This window comes from Ursus americanus, chromosome 13 (assembly GCF_024610735.1).
Source record: "Ursus americanus isolate L20-20 chromosome 13, mUrsAme1.1.p, whole genome shotgun sequence".
Classification (NCBI taxonomy): domain Eukaryota; kingdom Metazoa; phylum Chordata; class Mammalia; order Carnivora; family Ursidae; genus Ursus; species Ursus americanus.
This window is the reverse complement of record NC_142139.1, coordinates 50,900,985-50,915,639: the sequence shown is the minus strand read 5'-3', so window position 1 is coordinate 50,915,639 and position 14,655 is coordinate 50,900,985.

Below are 14,655 nucleotides of genomic sequence, written 5' to 3'. Positions count from 1 at the left end.
TTATAACTGACACTTTTATCAGTCTCTTAACTTAAAGTTGGTCTTGGTTAAAGTCTATTGTGTCTCATGAGATTGACTGTCATTGTGAGCCTGCAATGCAGGAAGGGAATTACAGTGACTTTTGGGTGATAGGTAATTTCATCATGTTAAATATGTATTTATCAATTGCTATTGATAATGGCCTTATATTAAGAATGAATGTTGAGTGATACACCACATTAATAAAAGAAAGGATAAGAACTACACAATCCTCTTAGTAGAATCAGAGAAAAGCATTTGATAAAGTACAGCACCATTCTTGATAACCACCTTAATAAAGCAGGGATAGAGGGAGAATGGTCATCATAAAGGTCATATACGAAAGACTCACAGCTAATATAATCCTCAGTGGAGAAAAGCTGACAACTTTTCCTTTAAGGTCAGGAATAAGACAAGAATGTCCACTCTTACGATGGTTATTTAACATAGTACTGAAAGTCCTAGCCTCAGCAATCAGACAACAAAAAGAAATAAAAGGCATCCAAATCGGTAAGGAAGAAGTCAAACTTTCACTCTTTTCAGATGACATGATACTCTATGTAGAAAACATGAAAGACTCCACTAAAAAAAAATGCTAGAACTGATACACGAATTCAGCAAAGTTGCAGGATACAAAATCAATATACAGAAATCTGTTACATTTCTGTACACCAATAATGAAGCAGCAGAAAGAGAAATCAAGGAATTGATTCCATTTATAATTGCACCAAAAACCATGATATACTTAGGAATAAATCTAATCGAAGAGGTAAAAGATCTGTACTCTGAAAACTATAGAACACTTATGGAAGAAATTGAAGATGACACAAAGAAAAAAAACGCCCCATGCTCAGGGATTGGAAGAACAAATATGCTAAAATGTCTATCCTATCCAAAGTAATCTACACATTTAATGCAATCCCTATCAAAATACCACTAGCATTTTTCAAGAGTTAGAACAAACAATTCTAAAATTTGTAGGGAATCAGAAAAGACCCTGAATAGCCGAAGCAATCTTGAAAAAGAAAAACAAAACAGGAGGTATCACAATTCTGGACTTCAAGCTATATTACAAAGCTGGAGTCATCAAGACAGTATGATACTGGCACAAAAACAGATCAGTGGAACAGAGTGGAAAATCCAGAAATGGACCCAGAACTATATGGTCAACTAATCTTCAACAAAACAGGGAAAGCACATCCAATGGAAAAAAGCATCTCTTCAACATATGGTGTTGGAAAAATTGGGCAGCTACATGCAAAAGAATGAAACTGGACCACTTTCTTACACCATACACAAAAATAAATTCAAAATGGACAAAAGACCTAAATGTGAGACAGGAAACCATCAAAATTCTGGAGGAGAATACAGGCAGCAACCTCTTAGACATTGGCCATAGCAACTTCTTACTAGACCTGTCTCCAGAGGCAAAGGAAACAAAAACAAAAATGAACTATTAGGACTTCATCAAGATAAAAATCCTCTGCACAGTGAAGGAAACAATCAACAAAACTGAAAGGCAGTTTACCAAATGGGAGAAGATATTTGAAAATGACATAGCTGATCAAGGGTTAGTATCTATAATCTATAAACAATTTATCAACTCAGTTCCCAAAACACAAATAATCCAGTTAAGAAATGGGTGGAAGATATGAATAGACATTTCTCCAAAGAAGATATGCAAATGGCCAACAGATACATGAAAAGATACTCAACATCACTCATCATCAGGGAAATACAAATCAAAACCGTGATGAGATACCACCTCACACCTGTCAAAATGGCTAAAATTAGCAAGACAGGAAATAACAGATGTTGGCAAGGATGCGGAGAAAGGGGAACCCTCTCACACTGTAGGTGGGAATGCAAATGGGTGCAGCTGCTCTGGAAAACAGAAACTTTCAACATTCAAAATGTTTAATATAGCACTATCTTATGACCCCACAATTGCACTACTAGGTATTTGCCTGAAGGATACAAAAATACTGATTTGAAGGGGCACATGCACCCCAATGTTTACAACAGCATTATCAACAATAGACAAATTATGGAAACAGCTCAAGTGTCCATTGACTGACAAATGGATAAAGAAGAAGTGGTATACACACACACACACACACACACACACAACATGGAACATTACTCAGCCACCAAAATGAATGAAATCTTGCCATCTGTAATGGCGTTGATGGAGCTAGAGTGTATTATGCTTAGCAAAATAAGTCTGTCAGGGAAAGACAGATACCATGATTTCACTCATATGTGGAATTTCAGAAACAAAACAGATGAACATAGGAGAAGGGGGGAAAAAAGAGGGAGGCAAACCATTAGACACTCAAGTATAGAGAACAAACTGAGGGTTGCTAGGGGGGAGGTGGGCAGGGGATGGGGTGACTGGATGATGGCTATTAAGGAGAGCACTTTTGATGAGCACTGGGTGTTATATGTAAGGGTATATAACTAAATTCTTCTCATGAAACCAATATTACAGTACATGTTAACTAACTAGAATTTAAATTAAAAAAAGAGAAAGAATGGGGCTCCTGGATGGCACAGTCTTTTAGCATCTGACTTGGTTTCAGCTTAGATCATGATCTCAGGGTCATGAGATTGAGCCCCGTGTCAAGCTTTGCACTCAGCATGGAGTTCTGCTTGAGACTTTCTCTACCTCTCCCTCTGCCCCCCCACCCCATTCTGGCTCTATCAAATAACAGATACAACTTTAAAAAAAAATGAATGTTGAATGATAAAAATATTTTCAGTGCTTAAGATGATCATAATGTGTTTCTCCATAAATCTATTTATATGATGAATTGTTTTAACACATTTCCTTATATTGAACTATCCTTGCATTTCTGGAATAAGTCTCACTTTGTAATAATGCATTTAGTTTTTTTAATGTGCAATTAGATTCTGTTTGTTAATATTTTACTTATGATTTATTATGAATAGACCTATAGATTAATTTGTAGTTTTTTTATGTTGTACAATTTTATCAAGCATTCATATTATGTTCACTTCATAAAACGTAATTGGAAATGTTCTTTTGTGTATTCTCAGGAACAATTTAATAGCACTAGAATTATTTGGTCTTTGAAGATTTGATTAATTTCATCTGTGAAAATCTCTGGGCTTAGTTCTTTTGTGTGTGGTATTTGTTTTATAATTTTATTTCTTCTTTGGAAGTGGAAGCTTTTTTTCTCTGCTGCTATCAATTTCTATAAAATATATTTTCTTATGAAATTATACATTTCAGCTAGATTGTCCAATCTATTTGCATATACTTGTGCAAAATATCTTAGGATTTTTGAACATTATCAGTTTCAAAGGTTATTACGCTGTTCTTATTTATCAGTTTGTGTTCCTGTGATTTCTATCTCCTATTCGTTAGTTTAGCTCTTGGTTTTGATGTTTTTATTCATTTTTTCCTCAATGGATAATTTATTATTACTTCTTTACAAAATATTTATCCTTAGTGTTTGCATTGTTTTTATTTTTTTCCTTTGTTTTGGTTTACTTTTTTCCAAGTCATTGAATTTTATATTCGACTCATTTAAATATTATTTATTTGTATTGACCTATATATTTAAATGAATTTCTTTTGATTAATGTTTTTATTATATACCACAAATTTGACATCCTGAGATGTCACTATTATTTTTAAAAATATTTTAATTTTGCCACAAATTATTCTTTCATGGCTGGAATTGAGTAAATAAGTTTTTAAAAGTTTTGAGTATCAGATTTTAACAATTTGTGTTATTATTTTTAAATTCTATTTAGTGTGACTAGGGAATATTGTTTGTATTATTTCTACTATGAGACTTGCTAAGGTTTTTTAAGAACCTCCTGTTTGGCCAATTTGTATGAAGACCGTGTGCCTTCTATTTTTGGTGTATATAAAACTCTTATTAATTAGCTTTTAAAGGTTATATATATCTTTATGTATTTATTTTCCCACTTGTGTTTTTGTCTAACGGTTTTTTATTATTAGTGTTTTTCTACCAATTTCTTCCTCAATCTACTTGAGTTAGTTTATTTTCAAGGTGGTTGCGGTGTTAGTTCATTCAGGTATTTATAACTCTTATATCTTCATTGTTAGTTTTGACCATTAGCACTATAAAATATCTATTCTGTGTGCATTTCATTTTGTTGCCTATTTTAGCATTTTTGGATCTGAATTTTTCTTCCTTATATTAGAATTGAGAATTACTACATTTGACTGGCATTTCATTTTATTTGCATTGACTAGAATACCTTTGCATATCTTTTTATAGTTTGCTTTTCTGAATCCATTTTGTTTATCTGTGGATCTTATATTCAGAATAGAATTGAATTTTCCTTTAAAAAATTAAAGGTGAATTAAGAACATTTACATTTATTGAAGTCATGAAAATATTTGTTTTCAGCTGTGTCTTACAAAATCAAGTTATTATGTGTATTATATTTTATATTACTATTTCATTCATTAGGTTTTCTGTCTACTATCTTGTGTTTTTTTTTTTTATTTAGCAAGATTTGCATCTTTGTTCTAGCAATTATATTTGTCCTAATACTTGTTACAATTCTCTCACTACTTCCCTTATCTTTCTGTTATTTGGTTTGTTAGCTTTAGTGTTAAGTAATATCCATTTTTTTTGCATACTTTCTATGTGCCAAACATTCTAGTCTTTTTCTTCTCCCTGCTTTTCTTCTCATTTCATAGTTGAATTATTCCTACTTTGTTTAAGTTCATAACCTTTACTTACTATTCTTCCACAAATATCCCAACCTATCTTTTCCTCTTGGTTCATAAATAAATATATACAGTGTTCATCACTACTTGATTTATCAAAATTTCCTTAATCATCTCTTGATTAGCTAGAGCTCAGTCCAAGGAAGGTTTCATGAGCATAGCATCCCCTGAGTACTTGAAAGCTTAATATTGTTTTCCTAAGCCTTGATACTTAAACATAATGTAGTTGTATATAAAATCATCTCTTCCATTACTTCATTGATAATGCTTCTTTAGTGTTTCCTAATTTTGAATATTTCTATCAAGAAGTCTATGGTCAACCAAATTTTCTTTTGTTTCTCTGTGCAACATTTCTTCTTTGCTTTATGTCCAGAAGATTTTTTTCTATATCTCAAAATTTAATAATTCTTTTAGAATACTTATTAGCTTATGTCTTGTATTTGACTATTTTTTCAAGTATAGATTGACACTTCCAATACATAAAGATAACATTTCTTTATGAAATATTTTCTTGAATTATATTTTAAAAAATTACTTCTATCTCATTATTTGATTTTTCTTCTTTAGTGACCCTAATGATATGTATTATGGATTGTTTGCTTTATTTATCCCTTTGCTTAAATTGTCTTTTTCTGTACTTAAAATTATGCACTCTAATTGATGTTATCTGTGTTCTGTCACTCCTGGGACTCTACTCACCCCAGTTCTGTACTCCTAATCTACCTCTGCTTAGGAACGGATGTGAACTGTCAATATGGATTCCAAATATTCACTTGTTATTGAAAGTTTTATAACTGTTTCTTAATTATGCTATAAGATATGGGTGATTTTGTTTTATAACCTTATTGAACTCTATTTTTTGGAGGAGGCATAAAGAGATTCAGATTGAGGCAACTGAAATTTTATCATAGAAATCAGAAATTCACAATTCAATTATTTAGACAGTTTCATTATTTATATGCTCCAATACTGAATTTCTTACTTTAAAGTTTGGTATATTTGATAGTATTTTTGCAGAAAAATACTTTCTATAATTTTAATTTTGCAAAGTTACATTTACATTTGACAAAGGGTATGGGATATTCTGGGAAAACATATTTAAAACTATTTGGTAAATTACTACTGCAAATATTTTACAGTACTTCAATGAATGTCATGCTAGACTTTAAGGAATTTCTTAAGGTTCTTAGTTACAGATATCATGATTGCTCATGAATACATACTATTAGTAGGTTAGGTCAATATTAAAGTACTAAATAGTTTCCACCTATATTTATCATAACCCACTAAATTGCATACATTATCCTGGAACTATGTCTCTGGGCCCACAGTTCCAGTATCACTTAGAAACTTGTTAGGAATGCACAATTTATAGCCCAATACAGAACTGCTACATCAGAATCTGCATTTTAAAAGGTTCCCTAGACGATTTGTATGCCCATTAAAATGGGATAATCAGTGAACTAAAATAATGAGAAAGGGTTTTTTAAGTATTATAAAATGTTCTTTTAAAGTAGAAATTATTCTATTATTTAAAGGAGACATAGATTTGACATATTGGTATGGCTTTTAATTTTGGATTAAAGATAGACTAATACTGGAATTTATAGTCAAATTAAATCATCTTTTTAATTCTGGTCTTTTCTGGCAGCGGTTATTATCAATGTCAAGAGATTTAGCCATTATTGGCTTTGATTTTTCCTAGTGCTTGTAAGAGATACACACACACACACAGATGCACACACATTGGGTTCTTGTATATATTTTTTCTAAAGCAGTACTATCCAATAGAGCTTTTTTGAAATGCTTTCTATCTGCAGTGTTCAGTACAGTAGCCAATAAGTACATGTGCCTATTGAGTCTTTGGAATTATTGAGAATTTAATAAGTTTTAACTTTATTTAATTTTAACTGCTTAAATTTAAATTTACATTGCTTTTGAGAAATTGGAATGTGACTACTGTATCTGAAAAACTTTTAAAAAAAATTTTGATTACTTAAAATTAAATTTACATGATACTAGTGGGTCCTACATCAGGAAACTCTAAAACAGAAACTGGCAAACTATGACCTGCTTTTGTATGGTTCATAAACTAAGAATTTTTTTATGTTTTTAAAGGATTGTAAGCACACACACACATTCACACAGGAATATGCAATACAACCTAGACTATATTTAGCTTGCAAAGCCTAATATATTTAGTATCTGGCCATTCACAGAAAATGTTTGCAGACTCCTGTCCTGAAGTGTTACTTTTACTTAGTGCAGCATGCAGAATTAGGAAATAAATTTAAAAGCAGATATTTTGAAATGTATACCATTGTCTAGCATTGTCATCAAGAGATTTATAAAAAGAATTGCTTGATAGCTTTGAGTTTTGCTTTTATGAAGCATCAATTTAACTTACACATTGAATATTCATAATGTTTTCATGTTTATGGTTGACAAATTTTTAATAACATCCAGAATTCAATTGATGCCAAAAAGTTGTAGAGATCTTCAACCTCATAAGGCAGTATCAGTGCTGGTCAAAGAAATCTTGCTGTATCATTAAGTATTCATGCTTATTGACTAGACAGAAAAATAAAAAATTTAAAATTCCTTAGAATTTTCTTTTATGGATCACTTCCTCAAATCGAAATTTTACTGAAATTATTATTTTTTGTATATTTTGTGGCAGCTATGACATCCACTTAGTCATCAGTTTTTCCCTCTAGATTCTGAATTTTAGGAATATACAAAAATTATTTTATTTCAACTCCTGGAAAAAAATTCTCAAAAATATTTGCATAAAAATATCAAACATTTCAAATTATCAAATTCTCAGAAATTATAATTTGTTATACAAAGCTTATTACATCATGAGCTGTATATAAAATAATTGAGTAACATTTAGCATTTCCTTCAAAGAGTGATTCATTATTTCTGCAATAAATCTAATTATTCAACTTTATATATCATTTCTTAAATATGTGTCATATTACTTGATGCCAATGTTTGTAGTCTGAATAAATATCCTTTCATAATATTATCAAGCTTTACTATGATCTTTGCCAAATGCAGAAAATTTCAATTATCGCTCTCAAACTTTTTTGGATGATCTTCTGAATACATTTGCTTTGCCAAAACCAAATTTATGTATATTATATGTTCAAAAGCATGCCATCTCTTATTTTCATTTAGTGTCTGTTCTTCAACAAAAATAGTTATTGATTTTTTTCAAGTTAGATTTACATTTTAAATACCTGACACTATGATTGCTGTTCGTCTACTTTATTCATGTTTACTCACTCCCTGTAATTGATTATTGCTCATCCTCAAGTACTGATTGATATTTTTTGTAACTGCATAAATTCAGACTAACTACAAGATCCTTTGCAGAAAGTAAACAGCATGTAGTGATTTTTTTTTCATTTGAAAAGATCGGAATATGGCGAACATCCCAAAACTTCCTACCTGTGCTGACTTTAGTAAAGTCAGCCTTTCTTTTATAAGATAATGATTTTTAGCAAGAATACCTCATTGATGAATACTAAAAATTTTGCCACATTTTGGGATTTTAGGGGAATACATTTGATTTGATGAATTTTTCAGGAGTTTGTTTTTCTGCTAATTTTTCTTGAAAGTCACTAGTCATTGTAGACGTAGAAGTTGGATATAATTTCACATCCTGTTCCATTAGTGATAATTTATACTACATTCTGCTAAAACTAATAGTTCTCAGGGTTTTTTTTCCCCTACAATTTTTTTTTCATTCAGGCCTCACTCTCCAAATTTTTTTCAGTATTCTAAATAATTTTCCTTTTCTTTTTTCTTTCCTTTCTTTTTTTTTTTTTTTTTTTTTTTTTTTTGCAGCACAGCAAAGTTTATTGAGAGTACAAATCTCCTGAAGAGGGAGGGGACCCCAGAGGGTTGCCCTTCTTTTTCTTTTCTTTCTTTTTCTTTTTATGTGCAAGGTTTCCATTTTTTGTTTTCTTGTCTCAATAGTTATTATTATAATAAAATAAAATTATTATAACAATTGTGTTCTAATAACCTTATTGTAAATTTTATTGTGTTTCCACTAAGGGAAAATAATAAAGCATAATATAACATCATATGATATATAGTTTGCTTTGGAAAATAACAGCAAATTTTAATGTAACATTTAATTTTTCTAATGACCAAATTTCCACACTAAATATTTTGATTCTTTCATATTGAGTAGATCATTACATAGTAATCTTTCATTTAAGCCTATGTCAGTATTTTTGGATCACTACTGATTAATTGATAACAGTTACATAATGATTTGTATCATAATGAAAGCACCTTCTAGGCACTCTGCAGTACATTTACAACAATTTTGCAGCAAACAAAATGCAATTGATGTGAACTTCTATAAAAATATATTAAACACAACCACTGCAGTGAGAAATTTTTTACATTTTATGAATATATACATTTCTATATATAAAAATACATATTAAAGTAGATAGGCTAGATAAATAGATATAAAGATATAAAGATTGATGGATATATCAATTTGAATCTCAGCTACTTGTTTAGAAGCACAGATTATCATAGATGTTATTATATCAACACTATTTTTTGATTATTTTAGTTTATCAAACTTGTTTCTCCTTTGTAAACTCAAGTGGAATGATGTATTTGACCCTATTCTATTATAATAGAACAATTTCTCCCATTTACTGGAAATATGGCATTATAAATATGCAAATAAACTATTTTGGATTAAACATTTATAATAAAAATGTAAAAATAAAAATGTCTGAAGAGAGTGGGACACCCTTAGTTGTGCTGTGCTCAATCTGAATAATCAAACCCATTCAGCAATTTTAGTGAAACAGTTTCATCCTTAACTTACATTCCCCCTCTTTCTAAAAGAATCTGTGATAGTCATCATGGCATGGCAGAGTAGTTTGAAAGATAAATTGCATATCTAATCATTATGTACCATCTGTTGATTAAGTCATGACATTCTCCCACTTCTGCTTGAATAATTTATTTATGGGGTAGATTTATCCATACAGTTCTTTATTCACTTAATTGTCTCTCAGGATTCTCCCCAGTTACTTATAATTTTGACACACACCTCACCACATGCCCAAAGATATAAGAACACTATTGGTCACCACAGTTTAGTCTCAGACTCCCTCCTTTCCCAAAATACATGTCTCTTTATGTAAGCTTTGTTTTTTCCTTTCTCCCTTCTTCCCTTACTTCCTCTCTCCTACCTTTCTTCCTCTCCCTCCCCCCCCACCGCCCCTCCTTCCCTCCCTTCCTTCTTTGTTGACTCTCATGCCTTATTACACAAAAGGAAGTAAATGTTGGATAAGTACATATGAAGAAGAAGAACATCGGTTTATTAAACTTTTGAAAGGCCAGTTTGGAGAACCCAAAATGATGAAGCAACAATGCGCCATAATGATCTTATGCAATTAATATCAATATAACTTTTGCACAATTTGTTAGGGTCTCTATTTGTTTCTGCTATACTATAGATCCATTGATATTTCATGTTACTTTGTATTTGGAACTCAGATTTTAATAACTACATTCCATTTACATTATATGGTCTGTAAAAATGAGGTCCTGAAGCATGGAAAGTTATCTAGTTTAATTTAAGCAAAACAAGGTAGTCATAGTTAAAGCTGGATGACAGTAGTTGGACTATTCTGAGCCAAAGAAGGATACCATTCTTTAATTTGGAAAAGAAGTCATCTGCAATTGTTGATGGGTATTTGATCGGCCATATGCTATGTATTTTGTGTATTTGAAATTGACAATTTATCTAAAAAATATTTAGTAAAAGTAGAAATAAATTTGAAGACTTACTTATTTTTAAAACTGCATTGGTAATAACTTAAAAATTAATAGCAATTCTTGTAGTTCTATACACTGTATTATTCTCTTGTGGAAATTTTTTGTTGATATTATTGTTATTTCTCTGATTTTCAATTTGTTGTATTTGTTTGAATTTCATTTTTCTACCATATATGGCTATAGTTTTTCCTAGTGGCCCCAGTTGACTTTCATAAATCAATTTATTAATTCTGTAGTCAAGCTTATTTCAAATAACTATTACAACCTCCACTTTAGCTCCCTGTACATTGATTCTATAAGTAGATTCAATTCTCAAATGAAAATGTCATATTTTACCTACAACTAAAATGTTACATTATATATTTTTTGAAAAATGATCAGTAATAACCTCTAATAGTTTGTTAAAATACAGCCTTGTGATCTTTCTTCAAGTAAAAAAGAGTAAGGAGAGATTGTAAGAGATTGATGTCAGCTCACTGTCTGAACAATTAGCATTCCTATTCCTTTCAGCCAGACATATGCAATTCAATATTGTAGTCATGTTTGCCTTCTATTGGAGTGAATCCTAAAACAAATAAAGGATGGAAGAGTTGGTGCTTTTTTTTTTTTTTTAAGATTTTTAATTTATTTGTACTTTTGAAAAAGAGAGAGCGTGCCAGCATGAGCGATGAGAGGGGTGGGGGTCAGAGGGAGAGGGAGAGGCAGACTCCTTGCTCAACAGAGAGCTTGACATGGGGCCAGATCCCAGGACCCAGAGATCATGACCTGAGCTTAAGGCAGATGCTTAATCCACTGAGCACCCACATACCCTGGTGCTATTTTATACATAAGGATATGAAAGGCAGTGAACCACCTGGCTTGTATTTCTTCATGATATGCTGCTTAGAATGTATAAGGATCCAGAAGTGAACCTGGTGCTTAGCTTCACACTGTTCTTTTGTACATCTTTCAAGGGCTTCATCTTTTTATTCATCCTCATTATGTTTAAAACATTCTGTCAGTTTCAGTCTATCTTCATGAAACAACTGTGTTGGTAATAAAAAAATGGGACCAGATATTCTAGTTTGATTTTTAGTTTGTCCTCTGACTTTGGAGTCATTGCTGTGTCTTAGCTGCTCAGTGGCATATAAATGGTGTAAACAACTTTTTTTTTGTCTTATACCAGTCAAAATCATTTTGAACTTTTTATTAGAATATAAACCTTCAGTTGACTCATTCTTAATATACTGAAGCTTGATATTTTGGAACCGTATAGAAATTGATAGAAATTCTTTTGCATCACCTGAATATTGGCACAGATGGCATTAGGAACACTCCCTATTATATAGTTTAAAAGTTATTTAGATAGGCCTACAGTTTGTACAATATATGCGTGGTCTTTCCATTACAGAAACTTAGTTTGTTATAGTTACTTTTTTTTTAAGTCTAGGCTTTAAGTTTATCTAAATTTTCTTTTTCAGGAAATGTACCCAAGGAGAGTTCTGAGAACGTATACTCAGTTGTCCTTCTGTGATTAAACAAGACGCTGCTGTATTTTGTAAGTTCATCTATTTTTATCCTAGATAGAGAAGACTTTCTTTGCAGAGAACCACATTTTTCATTTGAAATTAGAGTCAAATTTTCTTTAAGGGGTGGGTTTTAATTGATTTTGTTTTTTTCAAATTTTCTTTTAGTGAGTAGCACTTCTTTTTTAAAATGCACTCTGTTTCCTTGTATCTATTAGCTAATATTTTAACGACTTGTGATAAGAACTTTATCAGTTGAAGAGCTAGATGAAAGGAGCAATGCTGTCAGTAACACTGATTTGCCTGGGCAGGTATATTGGTAATGATAATGTCCTCAATTTCAACAAACAAACATATTTAATTTTATCTGTAATAATTACCTTATGTGGCCTCATGAAGGTAACTGAATACTGACCACTTTTGGGAAAAACACTGATTTTATTTTGTTACTAATATAGCTTTTGCATTCGAGGATTATAATATTCATCATGATGAGTTGTGTACTACATAACTTTGATGGACTAGAATCTAATATTCGTGTATTCCACATGATAACAAAAAAAAAAAAATAAGCAAAGGCTTCTGTGTGAAGAGTCATGAATGGCATTAAATTGAGTGTCTCCTGAACCTTTCAATTTACAACCCTTCTGGTTATCTCCAAGTTAAAATATTTTGCTATTTCAGTTTCTAAACAGTATAAAGCAAATAGTTTCCCCCATTTTTATAAGTTACCTTCAGATATTGGGATAAGGTAGTCTCCTTGCATTTAGTTAGTTTTCTATGAAAGACCCAGTAGATTGAAAGAATATAATATATGTCATTTATTTTGACTTCTGCAACCTTTTCTTTTGCTTTCTTTTCTTATGCTTTTCTTTTAGGCAGATTATTTCCACCAAACAAAAGAAAAAATTATTCTGTATCTCTTTATAATAAATGCAAGAGAGTTCAAATAAATGAAACGATATCCCTAAAGATTTGTAATCTGCGGCATAGTAGCCATTCTAAGTGCTTTTCATTAGGGGTATTTTGTTAAACAGCATTTTTGAACAACTTAATTAGTGTTGAATATGATAACATGAAGACCACACTTAAAGGCAGATTTTAGAAGCCTCTATAGTAATTTGGAGGGCATAAATTGCTTCAGAAAGATCTTGAAATTGATGGAGAATCACATACAATAAAGGGAAATTTGTAAAGATAAATATTAACATGTCATGAAGAAAAAAAATACAGATGTAGAAGATTAACACAAAAATCATCTTAAATTTAAATTATGGCATAGCAATTACAACTTTTTTCCAACTCCACCCATTTTTATTATTTTTCCAATTTTATTGAGAAAGAATTGTTTATTTTTTATTTCATTGCTTGTGCTTTGGCTGAGAGTTCCAGAAAATCATTATCAAGACCCATGTCAAGGAGCTTTATTCCTGTTTTCTTCTAGAGTTTCATAATTTCATGTCTTACATTTAAGTCTTTAATCCATTTCAAGGTAATTTTTGTGAGTGGTGTAAGGTTTGGGTCCAGTTTCATACTTTTAAATGTGAATATCCAGTTATTCCAGCACCATTTATTGAAGTGTCTTTTCTCCATTTAATATTCTTGGCTCCCTTGTCAAATATTATTTGGCCATATAAACTTTGGTTCATTTCTGGGCTCTGGATTCTGTTCCGTTGGTCTATATGTGTCTGGGTTTTTTGCCAGTACCATAGTGTTCTAGGCCCTATAGCTTTATAATACAGTTTGAAATCAGGAAGTAGGATCCTAATTTGTTTTTCTGTCTCAGGATTGATTTGGCTATTCATGGTCTTCTGTGGTTGTAGAAAAATTTTTAAAAATAATATTTAAAAAATAAATTTGTAGAATATTTTTTTAAAAAATTTCTGTAAAAAAATGCCTTTGTAATCTGGATAGTGATTACCTTGAGTCTGTTGATGGCTACGGGTAGTATTGGTATATTTTTTAAAGATTTTATTTATTTGTCACAGAGAGAGAGAGAGCACACAAGCAGGGGGAGCAACAGGCAGAGGGAGAAGCAGGCTCCCTGCTGAACAGGGAGCATGATGCAGGACCTGATCTCAGGACCCCGGGATCATGACCTGAGCCAAAAGGCAGATTCTTAACTGACTGAGCCACCCAGACATCCCAGTATTGATATTTTAACAGTATTAATTCTTCCAACCTATGAACATGGGATACCTTTTCATTTATTTGTGTCATCCTCAATTTCTTTCATCCTCAATTTCATCCTCGATGTCTTGCATTTTTCAGAATAGATATCTTTTGCAGCAGCCCCTGGCCGAGAGCTTATGCTAAGGATATAATAGGAAAACATGTTTGTGACCTTGCGGGCTTTAGCCTAACCATCAGAGCACAGCGGCCGGGAACACCCGGCTTACACAGCAGTTGGGAACACCCAGCTCGCTCAGGGTGGAACGCTGCCCTCAGATAATGAGAGGCCAGGAATACCTGGTCGGCTGCAGGGCAGAACACTGCCCCAACCGAAACTTGACTGCTCTTGACAATAGCCCACGGGGTCCATAGAAACATGTTTAAGAATAGGCCTCACCT